At 37.7% G+C, this 23,526-nt stretch overlaps 1 long non-coding RNA gene across 1 annotated transcript; it reads right to left on the reverse strand.

Annotated features, from left to right (window-relative positions):
• Positions 1–1,609: 1,609 nt before the first annotated feature.
• LOC122708209 lies at positions 1,610–23,123 on the reverse strand. Its single transcript, XR_006345048.1, has 3 exons — positions 23,016–23,123; positions 18,828–18,830; positions 1,610–1,655 (listed from the first exon to the last, which is right to left on the reverse strand). It is a non-coding gene; the product is annotated as an uncharacterized LOC122708209 (long non-coding RNA).
• Between the last annotated feature and the right edge of the window lie 403 nt (positions 23,124–23,526).

Here is a 23,526-nt window from a genome sequence, read left to right on the forward strand (position 1 = left end):
TTGGAAAGACTGATGCTGAGGCTGAAACTCCAATACTTTGGCCACCTCATGCGAAGAGCTGACTCATTGGAAAAGACCCTGATGCTGGGAGGGATTGGGGGCAGGAGGAGAAGGGGACGACCGAGGATGAGGTGGCTAGATGGCATCACCACCTGGATGGACATGAGTTTGAGTAAACTCCGGGAGTTGGTGATGGACAGGGAGGCCTGGCATGCTGTGATTCATGGGGTCGCAAAGAGTCAGACACGACTGAGCGACTGAACTGAACTGAATTGAATGATCTGAATGAGCTCCAACTTCGCTCTCCGAGTAGCTTCCAGAAACAATCACTGACGATCATTGAACCTGTGTGGCTAGTTTTCATTATTTGCAGGGGTAGGTTTATATGCATCCTTGACTTTTTAGTATTTTATTATTCTTTAATTCATTTTTTAAAAGAAAGTCATGCTATGTTTGCAATCAGATTAAAAATTAAAAAACAACATAAAACTTTATGTATAGCTTTATAAAAATACTGAGAAGAGTCAAAATAACTGCATGGGTAAATTTAAAACCAAAATATAAAAAACTTAATTACTTTCAAAACTATTTATAGTAAAGTGATAATATCATTAATTTTAATGTCTCTTACTTATTTGCTTCAATAATTTTTAAGTAAAGCATAAAAGGACGTGAAAATATATGATATCTCTGTCATCTAAATATCAATCTTTCTAATTGAAGGTTAAGTAGAATTTAGGTTGAAGTGATCATCTAAATAACTTTAATACTCTTCATAAAATCCCTTTGACTTGTAAACACAATGCTTGGGGTGATGGTTTACTGAAGAATAATATGAATGAAAACAACTGTGTTACCTTCTGGATAAGCAACTGTCTGTTATATTTGTTCCATCCACAAAAATATTTTGAGCCCTGACTATCTGTTGGTACAATTCTCGGTATTGTTTACACAGCAGGGAACCAAAAACTAAGTCTTTGACTTTGTAGAGCTTAAATGTATTTATTTGGGGGCAGGGCAGAAAGCAACATTAGTTAACATCAAATGATGATGAGTATCCAAAAAAAAAAAAAAAGATGTGTAAGGAGAAACAAAAGTGGAAATTGTTGCTGCTTAGGTAAGCTGGTGAGGGAGGGGCTCTCTCAAAAGGTGACCCATTTGAACAGGCACCTGAAGAAAGTGAGGATGCAAACAGCAATGCCCCAGGGCAGAAGTGTGTTCTATGCTGGCAGGCAGAACAAGAAGGTCACTGGATTTTTCTGGAGCAATGTTGGATGTTATTAGAGGAAATGAGATTGGAGAGTCAGTCCAGGCCAGAGCTTGCACTGTCACGTCTAAAACTGATTTTTACTTTGGCTTTTACTCTGTATGAGATTGGAAAGTCATTGAAGAACTTTGAGCAACAGAGAAACATCTACATTTAGCAAACAAAATACACACAATGCTCAGTTACATTTGAACTTCAGATAAACAGTGAGTAAATGTGACATAAAAGACATCCCAAATATTGCATGGGGCATACTTACTGTAAAACATTATTTATGATCTGAAATTTGAAGAATAGAATATCCTGTATTTCAAAGGTGTTCTCACACTTGTTGTTGTTTGGTCTCTAGGTTGTTTCCAACCCTTTTGTGAGCTCATGGACTGTAGCCCTCCAGGCTCCTCTGACCATGGGAGTTCCCAGGCAAGAATATTTGAGTGGGCTGCCATTTCCTCCTCCCGACCCAGGGATCAGACCCACATCTTCTGGATTGGCAGGTGGGTTCCACTGAGCCAGGGAAGCCCATGTTCTCTCACTGCTGTGTGGTAAATAAACATTTGGACAGGAAAGAAGTAGAAGCTGCTAGAGTCTACTTAAATAGATTCAAATATATTCACTCATTCTTCTTTAATCTGAAGCATATCTAAAAACCGTAACTCAGTGAGATGTGTGTGCTTATGGGAAGATATATGAATTTGTCTTATTTTAATAAATTTCTATCTTTTCAATTTTCTTTGGTAGCAATAAAGTATCTTTTAAATAGATACAATAAAATGAATTTTTATACAATGTCATTATAAACATGAAATAATTATATTATACAAAATAGATATTAATTTTAAAAAGCATAAAGTGGAACAAACAAGATTTGAAAAATATAACAAATTATTTTGAAGTAATGAACAAAATTAGGTCAGTAATTAGATTATACATGGTTTTTTAAGCATATATGGTGCATTTAGAAGCACTGTAAGCATTGCATTTACAAATGCAATTTGAAAGCAAATCACGAAACCTTTCAGAAGTGAAATTAAGATATTTTAAAAATACAATGCAATTATATTACAAACCAATGGCAAACCAAAAATAAAATACCCTTCACCTCATATTTTTAGACATTAAGAAATACAAAAGAATATTAGGAAAACATTATAATTGATAACAAAATGATGCTTATCAAACCCTATCTGAAAAAATAAAGCAGAAATTTAAAATAATTTGCAATTTTAAACGTATAAGTTAGAAATCTGCCCGCAGTGCAAGAAACCAGAGTTCCACCTCTGGGTCGGGAAGCTCCCTTGGAGAAGAGAACGGCAACCCACACCAGTATTCTTGCCTGGAGAATTCCATGGAAAGAGGAGCCTGGAGGGCTACAGTCTATGGGGTTGCGAAGAGTTGGACACCACTGAGTGACTGACACACATACAAGATAGAAATAAAGTATCAGCTGAAAAAGTTGCAAAGTGAAAAGCAACCTGGGTCTAAGAGGTAGACAGAAAAAAATTCTTAGAGAAAGATAATTAAATAGAAAGTGTACATGCAGCAAAGTTCAAAAAAGGTCTGAAAAGTTGACAAAATAATGACTTCTTAATTGAGAGAGAGAAAAATAAAAGAGAAACCATAAATATACATATATATATATATGAAATATACATATATATGAAATATATATATATTTCAGTCATGACAGAGTGGATGCCTATAGCTGGAGAGAAGACATTAAACAGATAATAAAAGGATATTATGAACAATCTAAAAGCAATAGATTTGAAACAGATGTGAAGAGTAACTTACTAAACTGTTCATGAAAATGTTAAATGAGTATTCTGGGCTTTAAAGAAATGGAATATCATCCTTTTTTTTCCCCACAAATAAAACTCAAGGTCATGATGTCTTACCTTGTATTCTTCCAAATTAATAAGAAAGAAAATTTTCAATCTTATAGAAGCTCTTCTTGACAACAGATGAAGAAAACCCCACTCATTCCATGAGGCTGGAAGACCGTCACACCAAAATCTGACAAAGATAGTATGAGAAAGGAAAGTGATCATCCAATTTCATATAGGAACATAGATGTAATGGATTTTGCAAAAAAAACAAATACACACCAAATTCAGAAACATTTAAATATACAAATACATCCTGAACAAAACTGATCTATCTCAGTGAATGTAGGTTTTATTAACATTAAAGATCAGTAAATGTAAATCAGTATCTTAACCAGCTAAAGAGTAAAACAATGGGTTCATGGCAGTAAAAGCAGAAATTACATTTGCAAAACTTCAGCATCCATTTGTCATAAAAAGAACAACCACCTCATGATCTTTCAGCAAAGTAGGTATAGAAGAGAATTTCTTTAACCTGCAAAGTTTCTCTAAAAACAAAGCACTGACAAAAAGGCCTACTGTAAATCACTTTTTCTTTAGAAAGGGAAACAATAAAGAAGAAAAAATTCTAAAATTTCTTAACCCTACCTACTTGCCTACCAGCATTCTCAATCTTATGTCATTATTATAGCTTGCTTTTCTTGTATAGAGATGCTCTTATCAAGTATATATATTCTCAGAGTCTTGCCTACCATGATATGTCTTGAGAAATTCTTCTTACTATTTGATAAAAAACTTTTTTTTTTTCCTGAATCACTGCCATCAACTTAAACACTTTATCATTAAAAAAATGTCTAATAATGCCCATACATCCAACTTGCTTTTTAATACATTCAATCCCTTCAGCCCGAGGAGACATAATTGCTTACTGTAATTACTATTCTCTGGATTCATCAACTTTTCAGTTTTCTGTTTGTTTTATTATACTATTTTTACACTTTTGTAAATACTATCTAATTGCAGTCTCTTAAAACATCTGGATTGGATTCTGTTTCTATTAATAGCTGACATGCTAGGTAATATAATGGCTAATCTTTAAGATTAGAATTATTTCAATTTTGTTGAGTGCAAGAAATGGTATTTATTACAAGCTATAAGTTTGTTATTCAGCTGACTGACTAAACCATTGCATATTAAGTGTGATAAGCTAGGCTGGATAAAGCAATGATTCTTTGCATATATGTTAGAGGCTGACTAAACATTTTTAACTTGATTTTGGCAAGTTTGTGTGCATGTGCTCAGTAGTGTCCAACTCTTTGTGACCCCATGGACTGTGGCCTGCCACACTCTTCTGTCCATGAGATTTTCCAGGCAAAAATACTGGAATGGGAGGCCATTTCCTCCTCCAGGGTATCTTTCCAACCCAGACTGAGCCCAAGTTTCCTGCATTGGCAGACAGAATTTTTATGACTGTGCCACATGGGAAGCCCAGGTGGAGTCTCTCTATTCTGACACGGGAATTCCAGAGGGTTTTCACACCACTAATAATAAAGCCAAACGCTGTGCTGTGTGCCGACCTGAAAGGACACACATGGTCTGTTCCTTATACTGTGTTTGGCATCATTTCCTGTCATGCTTCCCTTTTTCTCTCTCGTTTGGCCACACTGGCCTCTTAACTGATCCTTTGCTGACCAAACACTCTACCTTCAGAGGCACCTTAAACATCACAACTTCTGCCTAGACTGCTCTTTTCCTATATAGCTTCATGATTTGCTCTTTTACATTTTTAAACTTCCTAAATTCCAATCACCATTGACCTGTTTTTTTTTTCCTTATAGGGATGTTAAGTACTGAAATATTCTATATCGTCTTATGATTTGCTCACATTACAATACCTCCATGGAACTATCCCTATAAGAACAGGTTGTCTGGCCACTTTAAGGACCCATTCAACAGTGCCCATGACACTTTCCGACATACAGTAGCAACTCAAAAATACTTGCTGAGTCGATGAATGAGTGGTTAGCAATGATGATAAGGTGAACCCAACAAAAATTAAAACATTTCTACATAAAAAAAAAATTCCAGAAAAGAAGTTATTAGGTTGGTCAAAAAGTTTGTTTGGGTTTTTTTTTCTGTAATATCTTATGGAGAAACCCAAATGACCTTTGGCCAACCCAATATTTTGCCATTTAAGCCTTCTTTTCTTATGGGCCCCACTTAGTTTTGCTATAAACTACAAAACTCAATGGAAGGAAATCCTTTCAGAAGGATAGGTATCATAAGACAGGCTTTATTGTACAGGTTGCATGAAAAGATGAAGAAAAAAGAACCAACAGAAAGAGGAATAAACTTGAAAGAGGAAGACATCTCAGAGGAGAGACTAAGAGATTGCCTGTTTAAATCTAATTTAATTTAAATTTAAATCTAGTTTAAATTTAAATCAGTTTAAATCTATTTATACTTCCTTCACTTATCCCATTAACATCCTTACTGCAGTGTACTAATTATGTTCTTGAATCATGATAAAGATTTTCTTCCTCCTCAAAATCATGGACAGGCGTGAAGTGGGCCTGAGCTGCTCCAACAGCAGCAGTTTTGAATCATCAGTAGTAAATTAAAATGTAATTTTCTTTTCTTTTTTTTTTGGTTGGAGGTTGAAAAAGGGGGATTGCATTTATTAATTTATCTATTTTCCATTGGAGTAGTTGTTTTAAACCTTGTGTTACATTTTTGTTGGTCAACAAAGTTGTCCACATAGCTGTATGTCTATACCCCCTCCCTCTCTGACCTCCGGCCCGCCCCACCTCACCCCTCCAGGTCATCACTGGGCTGAGCTCCCTGTGGTGTACAGCAGCTTCCCACCAGCTGTCTGTTTACACAAGGCAGTGCACATGCATCAATCCCGGTCTCCCGAATCCTCCCCCTCTGCCTCTGTGGAGAAGGCAACGGCACCCCACTCCAGTACTCTGGCCTGGAAAATCCCATGGACGGACGAGCCCGGTGGGCTGCAGTCCATGGGGTCGCAGAGAGTCGGACACGACTGAGCGACTTCACTTTCACTTTTCACTTTCACGCACTGGAGAAGGAAATGGCAACCCACGGCGCTGTTCTTGCCTGGAGAATCCCAGGGACGGGGGAGCCTGGTGGGCTGCAGTCTCTGGGGTCGCACAGAGTCGGACACGACTGAAGCGACTTAGCAGCAGCAGCAGCAGCTGCCCTCTGTGTCCACATGTATCCATTCTCTACATCTATGCCTCTATTCCTGCCCTGCAAATAGGTTCATCTGTACCATTTTTATAGATTCTCTCTCTATATATATATATGCTTAATATACAGTATTTTTTTTTTCTCTTTCTGGCTTACTTCACTCTATATGACAGTCTCTTGGTCCAAAGGTAATTTCTAAGTCCCACCTCCAGGATTTCAGATTCCGAGAGTCAAAATGTAGCTGATTACTGCATATTTGTTTAAAAAAAAAAACGTGGTGTTTAGGCCCAGGGTTGGCCATCCCAAAATGTGCTTCAGTGGCATACCAATTATTTTAACGTTACTTAAGAATTGGCCAATGCAAGAGAGACACCTTGACTTTCATTTCTCTCTCTTTGAAGGCAGAAAATGAATCTTTTATGTGAAAAATGCACTTCCTGTGTCTGGAAGTAAGAGGTCATCCTTATCATGAAAGATAGGAAATTCAGGGCCACGGAACCCATAAAGACAAACCAGGTGACTTGAATCTACCACTCCAGCCCCAAACTCCATTTCGATTCTTCATTAATTAAACACCCAACACTTAAGTTTCTTTGTCCTGCTAATTCTTACAAATATATTGTTTCTTTTTCTAAAAGTGTATAATCTATTCCAACCACTTCTTAGGCCCTCCTTCTATGAGACTTCTGTGGGCACCAGTAGAATGTGTTTCTTTTTCTCCTGTTAATCTGTCTTGTGTCAATTTAATTTCTTATCCAGCCACCAGGACTCAAGGGGGTTGAGGGTGAAATTTCATCCTCTCAACAGTGGCTCAGATGATATCAATATTTACCTTTAATATGATTTAAAAAGCAATATGATCATTCCTGTAAATAATACAAATAATTGGCCGCTATGATGCCAAAAAGAAAACAGAGAATTATTCTGATTCAAAATAGGAGAAAATAATATATGTGTTATATTAAGGAATTGATGTGATAACAGGAAATTTTCCTCATCTACTAGCCATCTTTGATGCATAAACACTTACTTTAATGAACATAAGGTTAAAAGCTTATGCAACCTCTCTAATAATATTTTTAAGTCTGCAGGTGAAAGCAAATGTTTAGAAAAAGGCAAAGGTCAACCAAATTTTATTGTAATATCTAAATTACAATTAATATGTAAAGTATACTTAATTCCTATAGCAACAGGAATCTTTTTGAAACCCTGAACACTCATGTATTTCTCCTAATTTATGGAAAATGCTTAGAAGAAAAAATGCAGGAGATGTTGTGACCAGAATTCTTCCATTGCATGTTATTATCATGAAACCTCACACTATAAGTATGAAATATGATACCGCAGAGCACACCAATCTGTGTCACATCTTGCTTTCTTGCTCATTGAAATGGTAATTCCATGGAAAATAGATTCTTTTCTTGGGAAAAGTGACTAGCAATAACTTCGTAATGCTCATTTATTCTTTTCTTAAACATTTTTTCAGCAAATTTGGTGTAACAGAGAATATGCTAAACTCTGAGAATACACAGAAAAGTAGACAGTCTTGGCTGCAAGGATGCTGTATATGTAAATTTCTCTCAATGTGGACTTCAAAGAAGGTGACTCACTTTTCTTCCACAGATGCCATTTCAATTGTGAAATCTTTATACCTAATATTAGACATTATCCTCTTTAATATTTATACTTAAAAACCACTAATGCAAATTTCACTGTCACTAGAAAGTTGCTTATATTAGCCTCTTGGAGAGTTAAACCTGAAGATAGTTTCTGACCCTAACTTATACTGATCTACTTTATGGATACGCTCACATTATATGATTACATAATCATATGATTATACAACAATAAGTTAAATATTTGAAATATATACCATGTCTTGAAAAGTATAAAAGTCTCTAATATAGTAATTGCTAATCTAATTTCAATATAGTATTTGCAAAGCTGGTATAAGAATATAGTTATATAGTTATACAAATGCTTTAAACTGAAAAACTGCACACTTTTTATTGACTGAGAAATTTAAAATTCTTTTCCATAGGGTAAAGCAGTTGTTATTAGCCAAAACCAACAAACTCTTCTATTTAATACTTTTGGAACACATGAAAAATACACTTTAAATTCTTCAAAGTATCTTACCCATAACTTCTTTTAGGCAATACTTTTAACTTCCCAGGTCAATTGCTTCTTCTGTCAATTACTGTGCATTAATTTTGTATTCTGCAAATTTACTGAAGTCATTGATGAGCTCTGGTGGCATCTTTAGGATTTTTTATGTATAGAATCATGTCAACCTGCGACAGTTTTACTTCTTTTCCAACTTGGATACCTTTCATTTCTTTTTCTTCTATGATTTCCATGGCTAGAACTTCCATAATTGTGTGGAATAAAAATAGTGACAGTGAGATTCCTTCTCTTGGTTCTGATCTTAGAGCAAGTGCTTTCTGCTTTTCACCACTGAGTGGGATATTTGCTGTGGGTTTGATGTATATGGCCTTTATTACGTTGAGGTATTTTCCCTCTATCCTCACTTTCTGGAGTTATTATCATAAATAAGTGTTGAATTTGATCAGAAGCTTTTTCTGCATCTTTAGAGATGAGCATATAGTTTTTATTCTCAGCATATAGTTTTTATTCTCAATTTGTTAATGTGGGATATAACATTGATTTGCCAATATTAAAGAAACTTTGCATCCCTGAAATAAGTGCCACTTGATCATGGTGTATGCCTCAATGTATTGTTGGATTTGGTTTGTTAGCATTTTGTTGAGTATTTTTACATCTATGCCCATCAGTTATGTTGGCCTGTAATTTTCTTTTTTTGTGGTATTTTTGTCTGGTTTTGGTATCAGGGTGATGGTGGTCTCACAGAATGAGTTTGGGAGTGTTCCTTCTTCTGCAATTTTTGGAATGTTTCAAAAGGATAAGTGTTAACTCTTCTCTAAATGCTTGATAGAATTCAACTGATGATTTTGATTTTTTTGGAAAAATTTTAATCACAGTTTCAATTTCAGTAGTTGTGATTGGTCTATTCATCTTTTCTATTTTTTCCTGCTTCAGTCTGGGATCAAGTTTTTTTATATTTTCTTTACACAAAACTATATTCACTGACAATGAGTTAGTAATCACAAAAATTTAAGTCCCCACTTATACGTGTATCAGTATGACACAATTTTTAAGTGGCAGGAATTTCCCTTTTACCCAGACTGCCTTATAATGAAATGCAATTTTTGACTTCTGCTAACTACTGCAGGAATCAAAATTATCTGAAAAACATGGAGACAGCTCATAAATTTGCTGAAAATACCAACAGCTTTCATTTTTGTTTCTCTGCATTAGGGTGTCATTCGGAGTTCTGTTCCTTTGTATATTACTGCATATTAAATATTACAAATAAACATAATGCCATTTTAAATACTTGAGATAGTCAAACCTGCAGATGTAAGTACTGTCAAATCCATTTGAGGGAAGAAAGGAGGATATAAATTTGCTACCTCATTTTGTCATTCCACGGGGTACTGAAAATGAGTCCTATGTACTAAATGTTAGATTTCCTTTTTGTGGCATTGCTTTACTTTAGCTCAGGCTTGTGTTTTCTCTTGTCTAAAATAACTTCCTAGTTTAGCTTCCTTTGCCTTCCATGCTTACTCTGCCACTAGATTTTCTCCTATATTGTATCCTAGGTAAATTGCCCCTAAACTCTTCGGGTCCCAGAGAAGATCTTCTCAATATTACTACTGTCACCTCAACTTTGTCTATCATTACCTTGGCCACTCAGTCAAACATTACAAACACTGGTATCAGTTTCCACTCTTCCCTAAAGGCTATGTTTCTTCATATTTCAATATCATGGCAAATACTCTTCCTCTTTGAGAGAAAATTCCTCCAAAACTGGAAAGACATGAGAGTGGTTGAGTCATTTTCATCAAAATGGCAATATTTACCTAGTCTGCATAGTCTAGGATTCAAAATATCCACTATATATATTTTTAATGTGTATTATTCTGTTAGAAATATTTCTATTTACCAAAATACCTGAATTAGTACTTTAACTCAGGGAAAAAATTTCAAATGCATGAACTATGATGGTGGTAGTTTAGTCACTAAATTGTGCCCAAATCTTGTGACCCCATGGACTGCAGCCTGCTAGGTTCCTCTGTTCATGACATTTCCCAGGCAAGAACACTGGAGTGGGTTGCCATTTCCTTCTCCAAGGGATCCTCCCATCCCAGGGATCGAATTGGTGTCTCCTGCATTGCAGGCAGATTCTTTACTACTGAGCCACCAGGGTAGCTCATGAACTGTACAAAAAGCAATTAAATAGATATAATCTATTCAACAGTTAATTTAATATGATGACTCATTCATACCCACCCCATAGTTATACCATTAACAAAAATCTACTATTAACATACACATCTGAAATTAATGTGGTTTTGAAGCTCCTCTAGTTACTTTTCACTAACGAGTGTTTTGGAAATCAATACCAACTGAGACCTAGGTTCAATCCATGGGTTGGGAAGATCCCCTGGAGAAACTGGCTACCCACTGCAGTATTCTTGCTTGGCGGGACACAGTCCATGGGGTCTCAAAGGGTCGGGCACGACTGAACGACTAACACTAGTGCTTATCTGACTTTTTAATCATCTTTTTCCACCTCATGTATGTAAGACACTTGGAACACCCCTTTCCTACTCTATGTCACTTCTGTGAACACTGTGCAACCTGCGATGTCCCTCAGATGTCACATGTCCCTCAGATGTCACATGTATGGACACTCCATCCTGGTCTCCCAGCTCACAGGACGCGCATCTGTTTGTTTTTCTCCTCCTGCACCAGGGATCGTTTGGGAGTCAGTCCCACTCATCTGTGAGCAATCAAGAGCACTGTGCTAGTCATGGACACTGCTGTAATGGAGGACCATAACTTGCTGTAAAACAAAAGAAAAACACTCTCTCACAGTGCTGGGTGTAGGATGTCCAAATTCGGCATCATCACTTCGAAATTCAGTGTTAGCAGGATGGTGCTCCCTCAGCAAGCTCCGGGGGAGGATGGGCTTCCTCTTCCAGCTTCTAGGTGGATGCCAGCTTCTGTGACTTATGTTCGTCTCACCCAGGCCTGCCTCCATGGACACATGGTCTTCCTGTGTGTCTTTTCCTCTTCTATGTTCACATCTCTCTACTTCTTTCTTATAAGAACACATGTGACTGCATTTAGGGCAATGTATCATCCAGCATAATGTACCATCTCAAAATCCTTACAAATCATCCCATCTTTCTGTCATATAAGGTGATATTCATAGGTTGTGGGAATTAAGTCCTGATATCCCGGATATTCTTTAGCATCCTGTAAACATGGCCCCATTCAGATAATTCTCACTTTGGTAAGTGCTAGACTAATAGTTCTATTATGTGGTTAACTCACAACCTCCCTATTTAAACTGAATTGATTAGACCTGTCCTTCAAAGCAAAGCATCACTTGGTCAGCATCAATTTATGTTTAAAGCTAAACACTTCAAAGCAAGTAGTGGAAGAGCTTAGGGATTAAATAAAGCATTATTAAGGTAGTGATATCAAATTATTCTCCACTATGCCCTTATCACTTTATTGACTACATTAAAGCTTCTGACTGTGTGGATCACAACAAACTGTGGAAAATTCTTAAAGAGATAGGAATACCAGACCACCTTACCTGCCTCCTGAGAAATCTGTATGAAGTTCAAGAAACAACAATTCAAACCAGACATGGAACAATGGACTAGTTCCAAATTGGGAAAGGAGTATGTCAAGGCTGTATATCGTCTCCCTGTTTATTTAACTTCTAAGCAGAGTACATCATGCAAAATGCCAGGCTGAATGAAGAACAAGCTGGAATCAAGATTTCTGGGAGAAATATTACTAACCTCAGATATGCAGGTGATACTACCCCTATGGCAGAAAGCAAAGAGGAACTAAAGAGCCTCTTGATAAAAGTGAAAGAGGAGAGTGACAAAGCTGGTTTAAAACTCAACATTCAGAAAACTAAGATCATGGCATCCAGTCCCATCACTTCATGACAAATAAATGGAGAAACAATGGAAACAGTGACAGACTCCATTTTCTTAGGCTCCAAAAATCACTGCAGATGGTGACTGCAGCCATGAAATTTTTTTTCCATTTATTTTTATTAGTTGGAGGCTAATTATTTTACAATATTGTAGTGGTTTTTGCCATACATTGACATGAATCAGCCATGGATTTACATGTATTCCCCATCCTGATCCCCTCTCCCACCTCCCTCTCCACCTGATCCCAATGGGTCTTCCCAGTGCACCAGCCCTGAGCACTTGTCTCATGCATCCAACCTGGGCTGGTGATCTGTTTCACCCTTGATAGTATACATGTTTTGATGCTGTTCTCTCAAAACATCCCACCCTCGCCTTCTCCCACAGAGTCCAAAAGTCTGTTCTGTACATCTGTGACTCTTTTTCTGTTTTGTATATAGGGTTATCGTTACCATCTTTCTAAATTCCATATATATGCATTAGTATACTGTATTGGTCTCTATCTTTCTGGCTTACTTCACTCTGTATAATGGGCTCCAGTTTCATCCATCTCATTAGAACTGATTCAAATGAATTCTTTTTAATGGCTGAGTAATATTCCATGGTGTATAGGTACCACAACTTCCTTATCCATTCATCTGCTGATGGACATCTAGGTTGCTTCCATGTCCTGGCTATTATAAACAGTTGCAGCCATGAAATTAAAAGATGTTTCTTCCTTGGAATAAAAGCTATGACCAACCTAGACAGCATATTAAAAATCAGAGAATTACTTTGCCAACAAAGCTAGTCAAAGCCATGGTTTTTCCAGTAGTCAGGTATAGATATGAGAGTTGGACCATAAAGAAAGCTGAGCACCAAAGAATTGATGCTTTTGAACTGTGGTGTTGAAGACTTTTGAGAATCCCTTGGACTGCAAGGAGATCCAACCAGTCCATCCTAAAGGAAATCAGTCCTGAATATTCACTGGAAGGACTGATGCTGAAGATGAAGTTTCAATACTTTGGCCACCTGATACTAAGAACTGACTCATTGGAAAAGACTCTGATGCTGGGAAAGATTGAAGGAAGGAGAAGGGGATGACACAGGATGAGATGGTTGGATGGCATCACCAACTCAATGGACATGAGTTAGAGCAAGTTCCAGGAGTTGGTGATGGACAGTGAAGCCTGGCATGCTGCAGTCCATGGGGTCACAGAGTCAGACATTGCTGAGTGACTGAATGCCCTTAGGAGATCCATATTCCTATTTCCATGTAAAGTAGGAATAAAGAGATTCAGAATGTTTAAGTTTTTCCTAATATCTCCAAGATCAGGTTTAGGCTCAAAACTACATTTTTTAAGTCAAAAGCCATTGTTTTTCAGTGAAGTCATACTCCCTTAAAAATAAATATTACTAAGGATAAAAACAAATACCCTACATGATGACTTAAATAACAGCATAAATGACAATATGAAGTTTTTCCTTGATCACTAAAATATCTGACCTGATGTATGATGGAAAAGCTAGCAGCTTCTTGGCCTTCCATTTGTTAATGATAAATGTGCATTCTATGGAGTGACGATCCAGCAAAAACCAGTATAAGCTCTCTGGTTTGTCTTCCTGGTGTTCTATGTAACTGAGTATTTAAGAAAAGAGCTTTGTTTATCCCTTTATTTATTATAGCTTAAATGTTGCAAAACATTGTGATCTACACAATCCTACTGCCAATAAGAAATGAATAATTACCTAGGACTGGGGTTCTAAATAAGACCCATACCAATAAACAGATGTCAGCAGGATGTTGGCTTCAGTTTTTTGCCTGCAGGAAATCATTAAAAGATAAGCAGAAAATCAAGTCTGCTCCCCTGGTAGCAGAATGTCCATCCTTGGAGGCAGGCACATTTACTTTGTGTAAATCAATCCTGAAGAGGCAATAAAATAATCTTTTCTGTATTTACTTTAGGCTCTTGAAGCAAAGGAGTTCTGAACAATTCAAACCTGTTTTAGACAATCCCACCCCTTAGTAAATTTCATGGTTCGGTCTTCCACAATCATGTTGTGGTCTATTCGTGTGCCCTTAATGACTTTCCACTATCTGGAAAGCAGCACTGTATTCCAGCTGTGCAAGAAGGAGAATTTGTATTCCAGAATGGTTGATGCGCCGGCAGAAAGGCTGACTGAAAGCAGGTGTGCATCATTATGCTTAATACTCAGGACTTTTCTTTCTTCCATCTTAGCCCCCTAATGATTCTACAAGTTTTTTTTTTTTTTGACTCACAAGTTTGCAAAGGTCTAAATGGCTTAAAGAAGGTGGCTTAATTTTTTTTCCCCCTCACATTAAATAAAAGCTAAATTTCAGATATTCTTCATAAGAGACTCTTTTTTTTTATTAACATATATTCTAAGTAATGGCAATGAACCATTAAGAGTACAGAGTAATGAGTATGGAGTGGTTTTCATGTATCAGCAAGGAGCATAAGACAATACAGAAAAATTATTTTGCTTCAGACAAGATCAAGAATTATGTAAGATTTCCACATACAAAAATGAGCAGGGAACCAAGGATTTCTAAAGTTATGAAGCCACACACACTTGCCATTAACAAATTAGCTGTAGACAGACCTAGAGACTGTCACACAGAGTGAAGAAAGTCAGAACGAGAAAAACAAATATGTGTTTTCATGCATATATATATATGTATATATATATATGGAATCTAGAAGAAACGGTGTGTGTGTGTGTGTGCGCGTGCGCGCGTGCACATGCTCAGTCATGACTGACTCCTTGTTACCCTATGGATTGTGTGATCTATGTATTGTAGCCCCTGCTAGGCTCCTCTGTCCATGAAATATTCCAGGAAAGAATATTCCAGGAAAGACACAGACATAGACAAGGGACACATGGATGCCAAGTGGGGGAAGGTTGGGACGTTGGGAGACTGGGGCTGACACATATACACGATTATGTATAAAACAGCTCAGTAGTGAGAACCTCCTGTAGAGCTCAGGGAACTGTACTCAGTGTTCTGTGGTGACCTACACGGGAAGGAAATCCAAAAATGAGGGGATACATGAATATGCAGAGCCAATTCAACGTGCTGCCCAGCAGAAACAAACACGTCATTGTAAAGCAACTATATGCCAATAAAAATTCATTTTAAAGAATCTAGTTATGTGTTCACAATTTTTGTTCATAGGTGATGAGTGAATTATTCTTCTAAAGCTGTGAAATGTCAGGTTTATTTTAATGCACTCTTGAGTTACACAAAAGTTTAAAAATAAAAATGCAGGAATAAAATGTCTTATTTTTATGTTATTAAATGTATGCCACTTAGTGCTCAGTCCAAATTGCAATATCACTTGCCAATCATGTTGGTAGTACATATTGAAAATCATATGGGTAAACAATATGTACAATACAAGAACGTATACAGACACACTTCCTTCTCCAGGGGATCTTCCCGACCCAGGACTCGAACATGTGTCTGCTGTGTCTCCTACACTGGCAGGCAGGTTCTTTATCACTAAGCTACCTGGGAAACCCCACATAGACTGTACTTTCCTTTTTAAACAGAGGAGTAAAGTTTAAAGGAATTACTTTGTTAACATCTGAATGTTTATTCTCTTAGCTGTTACACACACTGCATTTTTAGATGTTACAAAAGAGAAAGTTTAGGTAAAAGCCTACCTAAATTTAGGTGGTTTCCTACTTTCAGTTTTGTGGAAAAACAGGTGGGACATCCTAGCCAACTATGCAACACAGTAAAGGCACTGCAGCATGAATCCCAAATTCAAATTAATTTAGTTTCAACGACTCCAATATTTATGACACCATAAGCAGGCAGATCTGCAGTGTGCTGTCCTCCACAGAGTTATTGCTGACAGAATTTTCCCTCCTTACTGGGAAGATGTAGTGGGTACAAAGCTGAGATAGATATGGCATCTTGTGTAGTTTTCTCTTTATGATATGAGTAAAATGAATCAGCATGGCTGTAACCTGTTTGGTTGTTATCAATAAGAATTCCCATAGGTAAAGATATCTACAAACATTATTAAAATAGAAATTGTTTATGCAGTTAGGAATGAAGTCAGATGGTCATCTCATGCCACACAGCTAAGTGTCAGACCTAGGATACAAAATCAGGCAGCCAAGCTATAGAATCTACTCTTTTAAGTACAAAATCATAATGTCTTTAGAAAACTACATGCTTCTTATCTGGCTGTATCAGTTAACTTCTCCTGTCTAATAAATGACCTTGTGGTGGACAGAATCCAGGGTGTTTGAGATTTTGTGTTAATATGATATCCTGCCCTGAGTATACGAAGGGTCTGTGTCTTGCTCCTAACCAATAGAATGTGGCCAGGGTGATGTGATGTCACTTCCTTGATGATGTTACCTATGGAGGACTTGGTCTTACCACTGGCAGATTTGCTCTAGATATGCCCCTTGCTGGCTGAGTAAGGAAGTAGCCATGTTGGCAAAGTCCACATGACAAGGAATGTGAGCAACCTCTAGTGGTGGAAGGCAACCTCCAGCCGAAAGTGGGCAAGAAACTGAGCCCTCTGTCTTGCATTCATGAGGAAACAAATTCTGCCAACAACCTGAGAGTGTCTTAAAGTATATTCGTCTCCTCTGACTTACTTCACTCTGTATTACAGTCTTGAGGTCCATCCACTTCTCTATAAATGACTCCATTTTGTTCCTTTTTATGGTTGAGTAATCTGCCATGGTATCTGTGTAACACATCTTCTTTATCCATTCCTCTGTGGATGGACATTTAGGTTGCTTCCATGTTCTGGCTGTTGTAAATAGTGCTGCCGTGAATTTTTGGGTGTATGTGTCTTCTTCAATTATGTTTTTTTTCCTCAGGGTATATGTCCAGTAGTGGAATTGCTGGGTCCAATCCAGCTTCTAGATAAAATCACAGCCTTATTGATAGAATTTAAACCTTGAGAGACCCCTAGCAGAGGACCCAGATAAGTCATGCCCTGACTCCTGAGCCGTGAAAACTGAAATAAGCAATCTAAGTTTTGCTGTGCTTTGCTCCACAAGAGATAACTAACACAAGTAACTGTGGTTTAAAACAAAAACTATTAATTTAGCTCACAGCTCTGCAGTTTTGCAATCAGTTTTGATCCCACTAGATAGTTCTGGTCTGTGTGGATTGGTTAAAGTGTCTGTCAGCTGGCAGGTCAGCCACTGAGGGTGTTTCACACAAGACTTAGGCTGGAATGGCTACCGACTTGGTCCTCTCTCCATGTGTACAGGTTATTCTGGAATTGTTCTCAGGATGGCAGCAGTGTTCTAAGTAAGTTCTTAAGAGAGCAAAGTAAAATATGCAAGTACTTTTCAGGTCTCTGTGGTGTGACATTGGCTAATGTTCTATTGGCAAAAAACAAGTCACATGGCCAACCAAGACTTAAGAACTGGGTGACAGACGCCAACCCCTGAGAGAAGAAATGGAAAAGACTGGCTGTGTTTACAAATCACTACACTGGTATTCTCCATCTCTAAGTGACACCACAATTCACCCAATTGATGAAGTCTGAATCATCCTTGATTCTTACTTTTTCACTTCCTATTTCACTCTTCTATCTGTGTAACCTAAGCTTAATTGGTTCATTTCTTTCCAACATTATTGCATTTCAGTAGAAATACAAATGACTGGGTTGTAAGCCTCAGTAAAAATGTGCAGGAATAAAACACAGTGTTTGCAGCTTAGGAAATCTTATGGCCGTTTGTCTGGTGTCTATGGACAAGCATTGAATATAACCTAGTCCTCACAGCTCAGTTGGTAAAGAATCCACCTGCAATGCAGGAGACCCCGGTTTGACTCCTGGGGTGGGAAGATCTGCTGGAGAAGGGATAGGCTACCCACTCCAGTATTCTTGGGCTTCCCTCATGGCTCAGCTGGTAAAGAATCTGCCTGCAATGTGGGAGACCTGGGTTCGATCCCTGGGTTGGGAAGATCCCCTGGAGAAGGGAAAGGCTACCCACTCCAGTATTCTGGCCTGGAGAATTCCACGGACTATACAGTCCATGAGGTAGCAAAGAGTCGGACATGACTGAGAGACTTTCACTTTTGCTATGGGTTTTAGTGTATGTTCCTAAAGTAGCAAAAAACTAGGAGTCTCTTAAAGGTCACCAGGAAAACACAAAGTACTAGTTGGGGTTCTCTAAGGCTGAAGTAAAACTTGCTAGAGCATAAAGAACCTCTCACCTGTTATTTACAGGCTAAATCCAATTTACTCTTTGAAAGTGAAAGTTGCTCAATTGTGTCCGACTCTATAACCCCATGGACTATACAGTCCATGGAAACTCTCAGGCCAGAATACTGGAGTGGGCAGCCTTTTCCTCCTCCAGGGGATCTTCGCAACCCAGGGATCAAAGTCAGGTCTCCCACATTACAGGCAGACTCTACCAGTTGAGCAACAAGGGAAGCCCAAATTTACTCTTTAACCGGGGTCAAAAAGTATGATCAGCAGAACAAATCTGTACTACTGCCTAATTTTGTAAAACAAATGAGTTAAGAAACCTATACAGATTCAATAGGAGAAGACTTCTAATCCCCTTTCAGCAGAGTTGCAAAGATATTGTGGCCATCTTCATTTTACCACAGGAATTTTGTGGAATATAATTTAATGGATTCATGGATGTTAATAAATTATGCCCTACCTGCTTAGAAATTATGAACACAGCCTTGGGCAGTCAAGCAGTCAGTGTGGGAATCCCTGCTGTTTCCATTTTTAGCTCTATGACGGAGGAAGATACATGTCTGTTCTTTACTTTCCCATGGTGGAGCGCATATGCCTGCCTCAGACATTTAATTCTGTTATCCTTAGTCTGATCTCTTGCCAAGAAAATGTGGTAGACAGGAAGCTTCTGCATTTAACCAGATTATTCTGATACTTAATATTCTTTTGATCTATCAGGTTTTGGATCTAGCCAGAAAAAGGCAAAACCAACTAGACTTCACTATTTGGATTCTTCAAATGATAGGTTGCCTATTTTCTCCTAACACTGAAGATTTTAAATGTTGTCAAGCAATAGTAAGTAACACTTGTATTTTAATGACATATTGTGTTTTAAAAGCCACAAAGTGATTTTATTTACATAATATCATCCACGCTTACAACTGAGGTAGAAGATAGATGGGCCCCTGGGCTGGACAGCTGGTGTTTGTCAAGTGGAGTAAGACTGAAGCTTTGTTCTCACCCAGACACTCCAAGGACAAAGCTAGTGGCAGAAGCTGAGCTCTGCTGAAGTAAAAAGATAAGGTGCCTACTCTTGAGGTCAAGGAAAACTTCTCTTCTGCACATGTGTAGGAAGGCTCCTTGAAGGAAGGGGGTGCCATCCCATAGTAAGTGTGGAGATACTCCCACAGGCCGCTGTGGTGGGATCCATCTTAGCAAAAAGTTGCCCAAGCATCTTGGGGAGGATCCTAGGACCAGTCAGGTAGGTGTGAGAAAAGAAATGTTCCTTCTAATTAGAGAGGATGTCCACATCCTTCTGCCTTGCTTCAGTCTTTTTTTTTTTTTTTAATATATGTTGATTTTTTAGTTTTTGTTTTTTAAAATTTACAATGTTGTGCTGGTTTCTGCCATACAACAAAGTAAATCAGCCACAGTTACACTTATATCCCCTTCCTCTTTAGCCTCCCTCCCCTCCCTCCATTCTACTCCTCAAAGCATCACAGCGCACCAGACTGGGCTCCCTGTGGTATACAGCAACTTCTCACCAGCTGTCCATTTACAAATGATAGTGCATATATGCTGATGCTAATTTCTCCATTTGCCCTACTCTCTCCTTCCCCACTGCGTCCACAAGTCTGTTCTCTATGTCTGCAGCTCCATTCCTTCCCTGCAAGTAGTTTCATCAATACCACTTTTCTAGATTCCACATATATGTGTTAATATATGATATTTGTTTTTCTCTTTCTAATCTACTTCACTCTGTATAACAGGCTCTAGACTTATCCACCTCACTAGAACTGACTCAATTTGTTCTTTTTTATGGTTGAGTAATACTCCATTGTATATATGTACCACAACTTCTCTATCCTTTCATCTGTCGACGGACATCTAGGTTGCTTCCACGTCCTGGCTACTGTGAGCAGTGCTGCAATGAACACTGGGGTACAGTGAATAAATTGCTTCTCTGTGTGCTCTCTCACTTGTTGTGCTGTGTCTCTAATAATAAGCTTTGTACCTGTTTTTACAGCATTTGCTTTCTTGAAATATTCCTGCTTTCACTGGGATAAAGGTCAAGGCCATTCTGCTTCTAGCCTCTAGCCCCTGGTGGGTCTAGAAGTTGGGAGTCCTGATTTTCACCCAGGCTACCCAGGTTCAATTCCTGGGCAGGGACTGCTCACTGCTGTATCTCTGACATCACAACAACAATTTAAATAAATGAAGAGTGGTTACTATTTTCTCTCTCTTTTTTTAACATATAAAGAAATCAAACATCAAAAGAAATTAACTTAATTTTTAAAATTCACATTGCTAGGGCATGTTCAGGGCTCAAACACAGGCTATAAATTTGAATCACAGGAAAGAAGACAATATTTTTGACATATCACTTACTGAGAAACTTCAACAGGTGTGTAAAGGAGAGAAGGGATCCTAATGTGTTTAGGGTCCTAATGTGTTTAGGATCCTAAGGGATCCTAAACCTCGAAGTAACATAAATACTGAAAACTGTTATATTTATAAAAACCTAATAAACTCATCATGTGAGAGAGTATATTAATATTACCTAATTGTGACTGATCTTTAGGTTGCATTCAACCACTTTATAATTTATTAAGCAACTTCAATGTGCTTATTTCTGTATGCACAGAATCTAAAAAAGAAATCTAAGGAACACTCCACCATTGGAAAAAAATAACTTGAAATTCAGAAGTGCTTTGAGTCTCATTATCATTCTGCTGGTGCAGAGTGTTAATAACAGCATTGAGAAGCGTTACTTTTGCATTAGTATAATTTTCATGTAGATGCCACCATCAAAGTTTACCTAAGTTGACAAATGACTGCAGCCCACTGCCACACCTGCTGCCTTTTCCCTGACAGCAAAGAGTACTATGCTATTGAACTTTCAAAAGATTAATTTCTATTTTCTGCAATTATGAATGACATGGTTAGAGGAGGTTATATGGAGTTGAATCACTGTGATTACTGTTTGCTGGAAATTATACAAATATGTATAAAAGCAAAGTTCGTGAAAAATGAAATTAGGTTAGACTTGATTTAACCTAGTGTAATTAATGTTACAACTCAAAGTGTAAATAAAACACCAACATAATAAAATCCAAATCTCAATGTAAATATGATTTTATTATGAAGCACAAACAGGATGGCTGTTAACATTTTTACTGTAGCATTACTGTATTTGATATCATTTTTGAGGTATTCTGAAGCACATTAAAATCCAATCTTGCATGATATATAATTTGAAAATGCTGCTATTTTATTTTTTTCCCTAAGAGCATTGAATTCAAATATGTTAGGCTCATCTTAGAGGCCAAATACTTCACCTGAGTTATGATTCAGAAAATAATCATTTGGTTCTGCTAAGCATAAGTTTATGTGATTTAATTTATATTATGGCAATATTAGCAATATCTCATTTACTCAGGATATTTGACTATTTAAATCTTAGTTTTGAGATCATTTTTTCTATTAATAATTTACTAAATTTCATCACTAAGTCATACTTCCACTCATTCTTATATTTGGTACTTTCTTTAGTTCTTTCATATATGACATATTGAAGCAAATGTCAGATGTGTATTTATATGTTTTATATCCTCACATGTGACAAAAAATGTTTAAATGTATGAAAGAGGCAAACACTCTAGGTTAGATTTAAAACAGTGCAATTATGAAGAAAAATTTAAGCATTTTCATATAAGAAAGGCAATGCAAAAGAATGCATACATACCAGTTCAGTTCACTCGCTCAGCCATGTCTGACTCTTTGCCACCCCATGGACTACAGCAAGCCAGACTTCCATGTTCATCACCACTCCAGGAGCTCACTGAAACTCAAGTCCATCAAGTCGGTGATGCCCACCCACCATCTCATTCTGTCTCCCCCTTCTCCTGTCTTCAATCTTTACCAGCATCAGAGTCTTTCCCAATGAGTCAGTTCTTCACATCAGGTGGCCAAAGTATTGAAACTTCAGTTTCAGCATCAGTCCTTCCAATGAATATTCAGGACTGATCTCCTTTAGGACGGACTGGCTGGATCTCCTTGCAGTCCAAGGGACTCTCAAGACTTCTCCAACACCACAGTTCAGCAGCATCAGTTCTTCAGCACTCAGCTTTCTTTACGGTCCACTCTCATATCCATACATGACTAATGGAAAAACCATAGCTTTGACTATATGGGCCTTTGTTGGCAAAGTAATGTCTCTACTTTCTGATATGCTGTCTAGGTTGGTCATAGCTTTTCTTCCAAAGAGCAAGCACCTTTAAATTTTATGGCTGCAGCCACTACCTGCAGTGATTTTGGAGCCCAAGAAAACAGTCTCTCACTGTTTACATTGTTTCCACATCTATTTGCCATGAAGTTATGGGGCTGGATGCCATGATCTTAGTTTTTTAATAAGTATATACTTAATTATATATAAAGTAGAGTAAAGTCATTCAGTCGTGTCTGACTCTTTGCAACCCCATGGACTGTAGCCTACCAGGCTCCTCTGTCCATGGGATTTTCCAGGCAAGAGTACTGGAGTGGGTTGCCATTTCCTTCTCCAGGGGATCTTCCTGACCCAGGGATCGAACCCAGGTATCCAGCATTGCAGACAGACACTTAACCGTCTGAACCACAAAAATAATATATGTATATATAAATATCTATGTATACATAATGTATAAATATATAACTGATAAATATAAGTTGATATTGCTTCAAACATTATTCAGAATTTCATGTTCAAAATGGAGGCTTTATTTTAACACTATTGCGTGTGTTTTCAGGATGCTGTTTTTAAAAACAAAGAAACCACCCCAAATTACATTATGTATTTATAAATACAGTTACTAGAATGTTAATATTCACAGTCAACTATGAAATCATCAGTGGCTATGAGACAGACCTATTCTACTCATCTGCTTTTTTCCTAGACATACAGTCTAACCAGCTTACTGTGCAGTAAGGCATGATCACATGACTAAATGCCCTCCACTGGGGAGCAAAGG

This window comes from Cervus elaphus, chromosome 14 (assembly GCF_910594005.1).
Source record: "Cervus elaphus chromosome 14, mCerEla1.1, whole genome shotgun sequence".
NCBI lineage: Eukaryota > Metazoa > Chordata > Mammalia > Artiodactyla > Cervidae > Cervus > Cervus elaphus.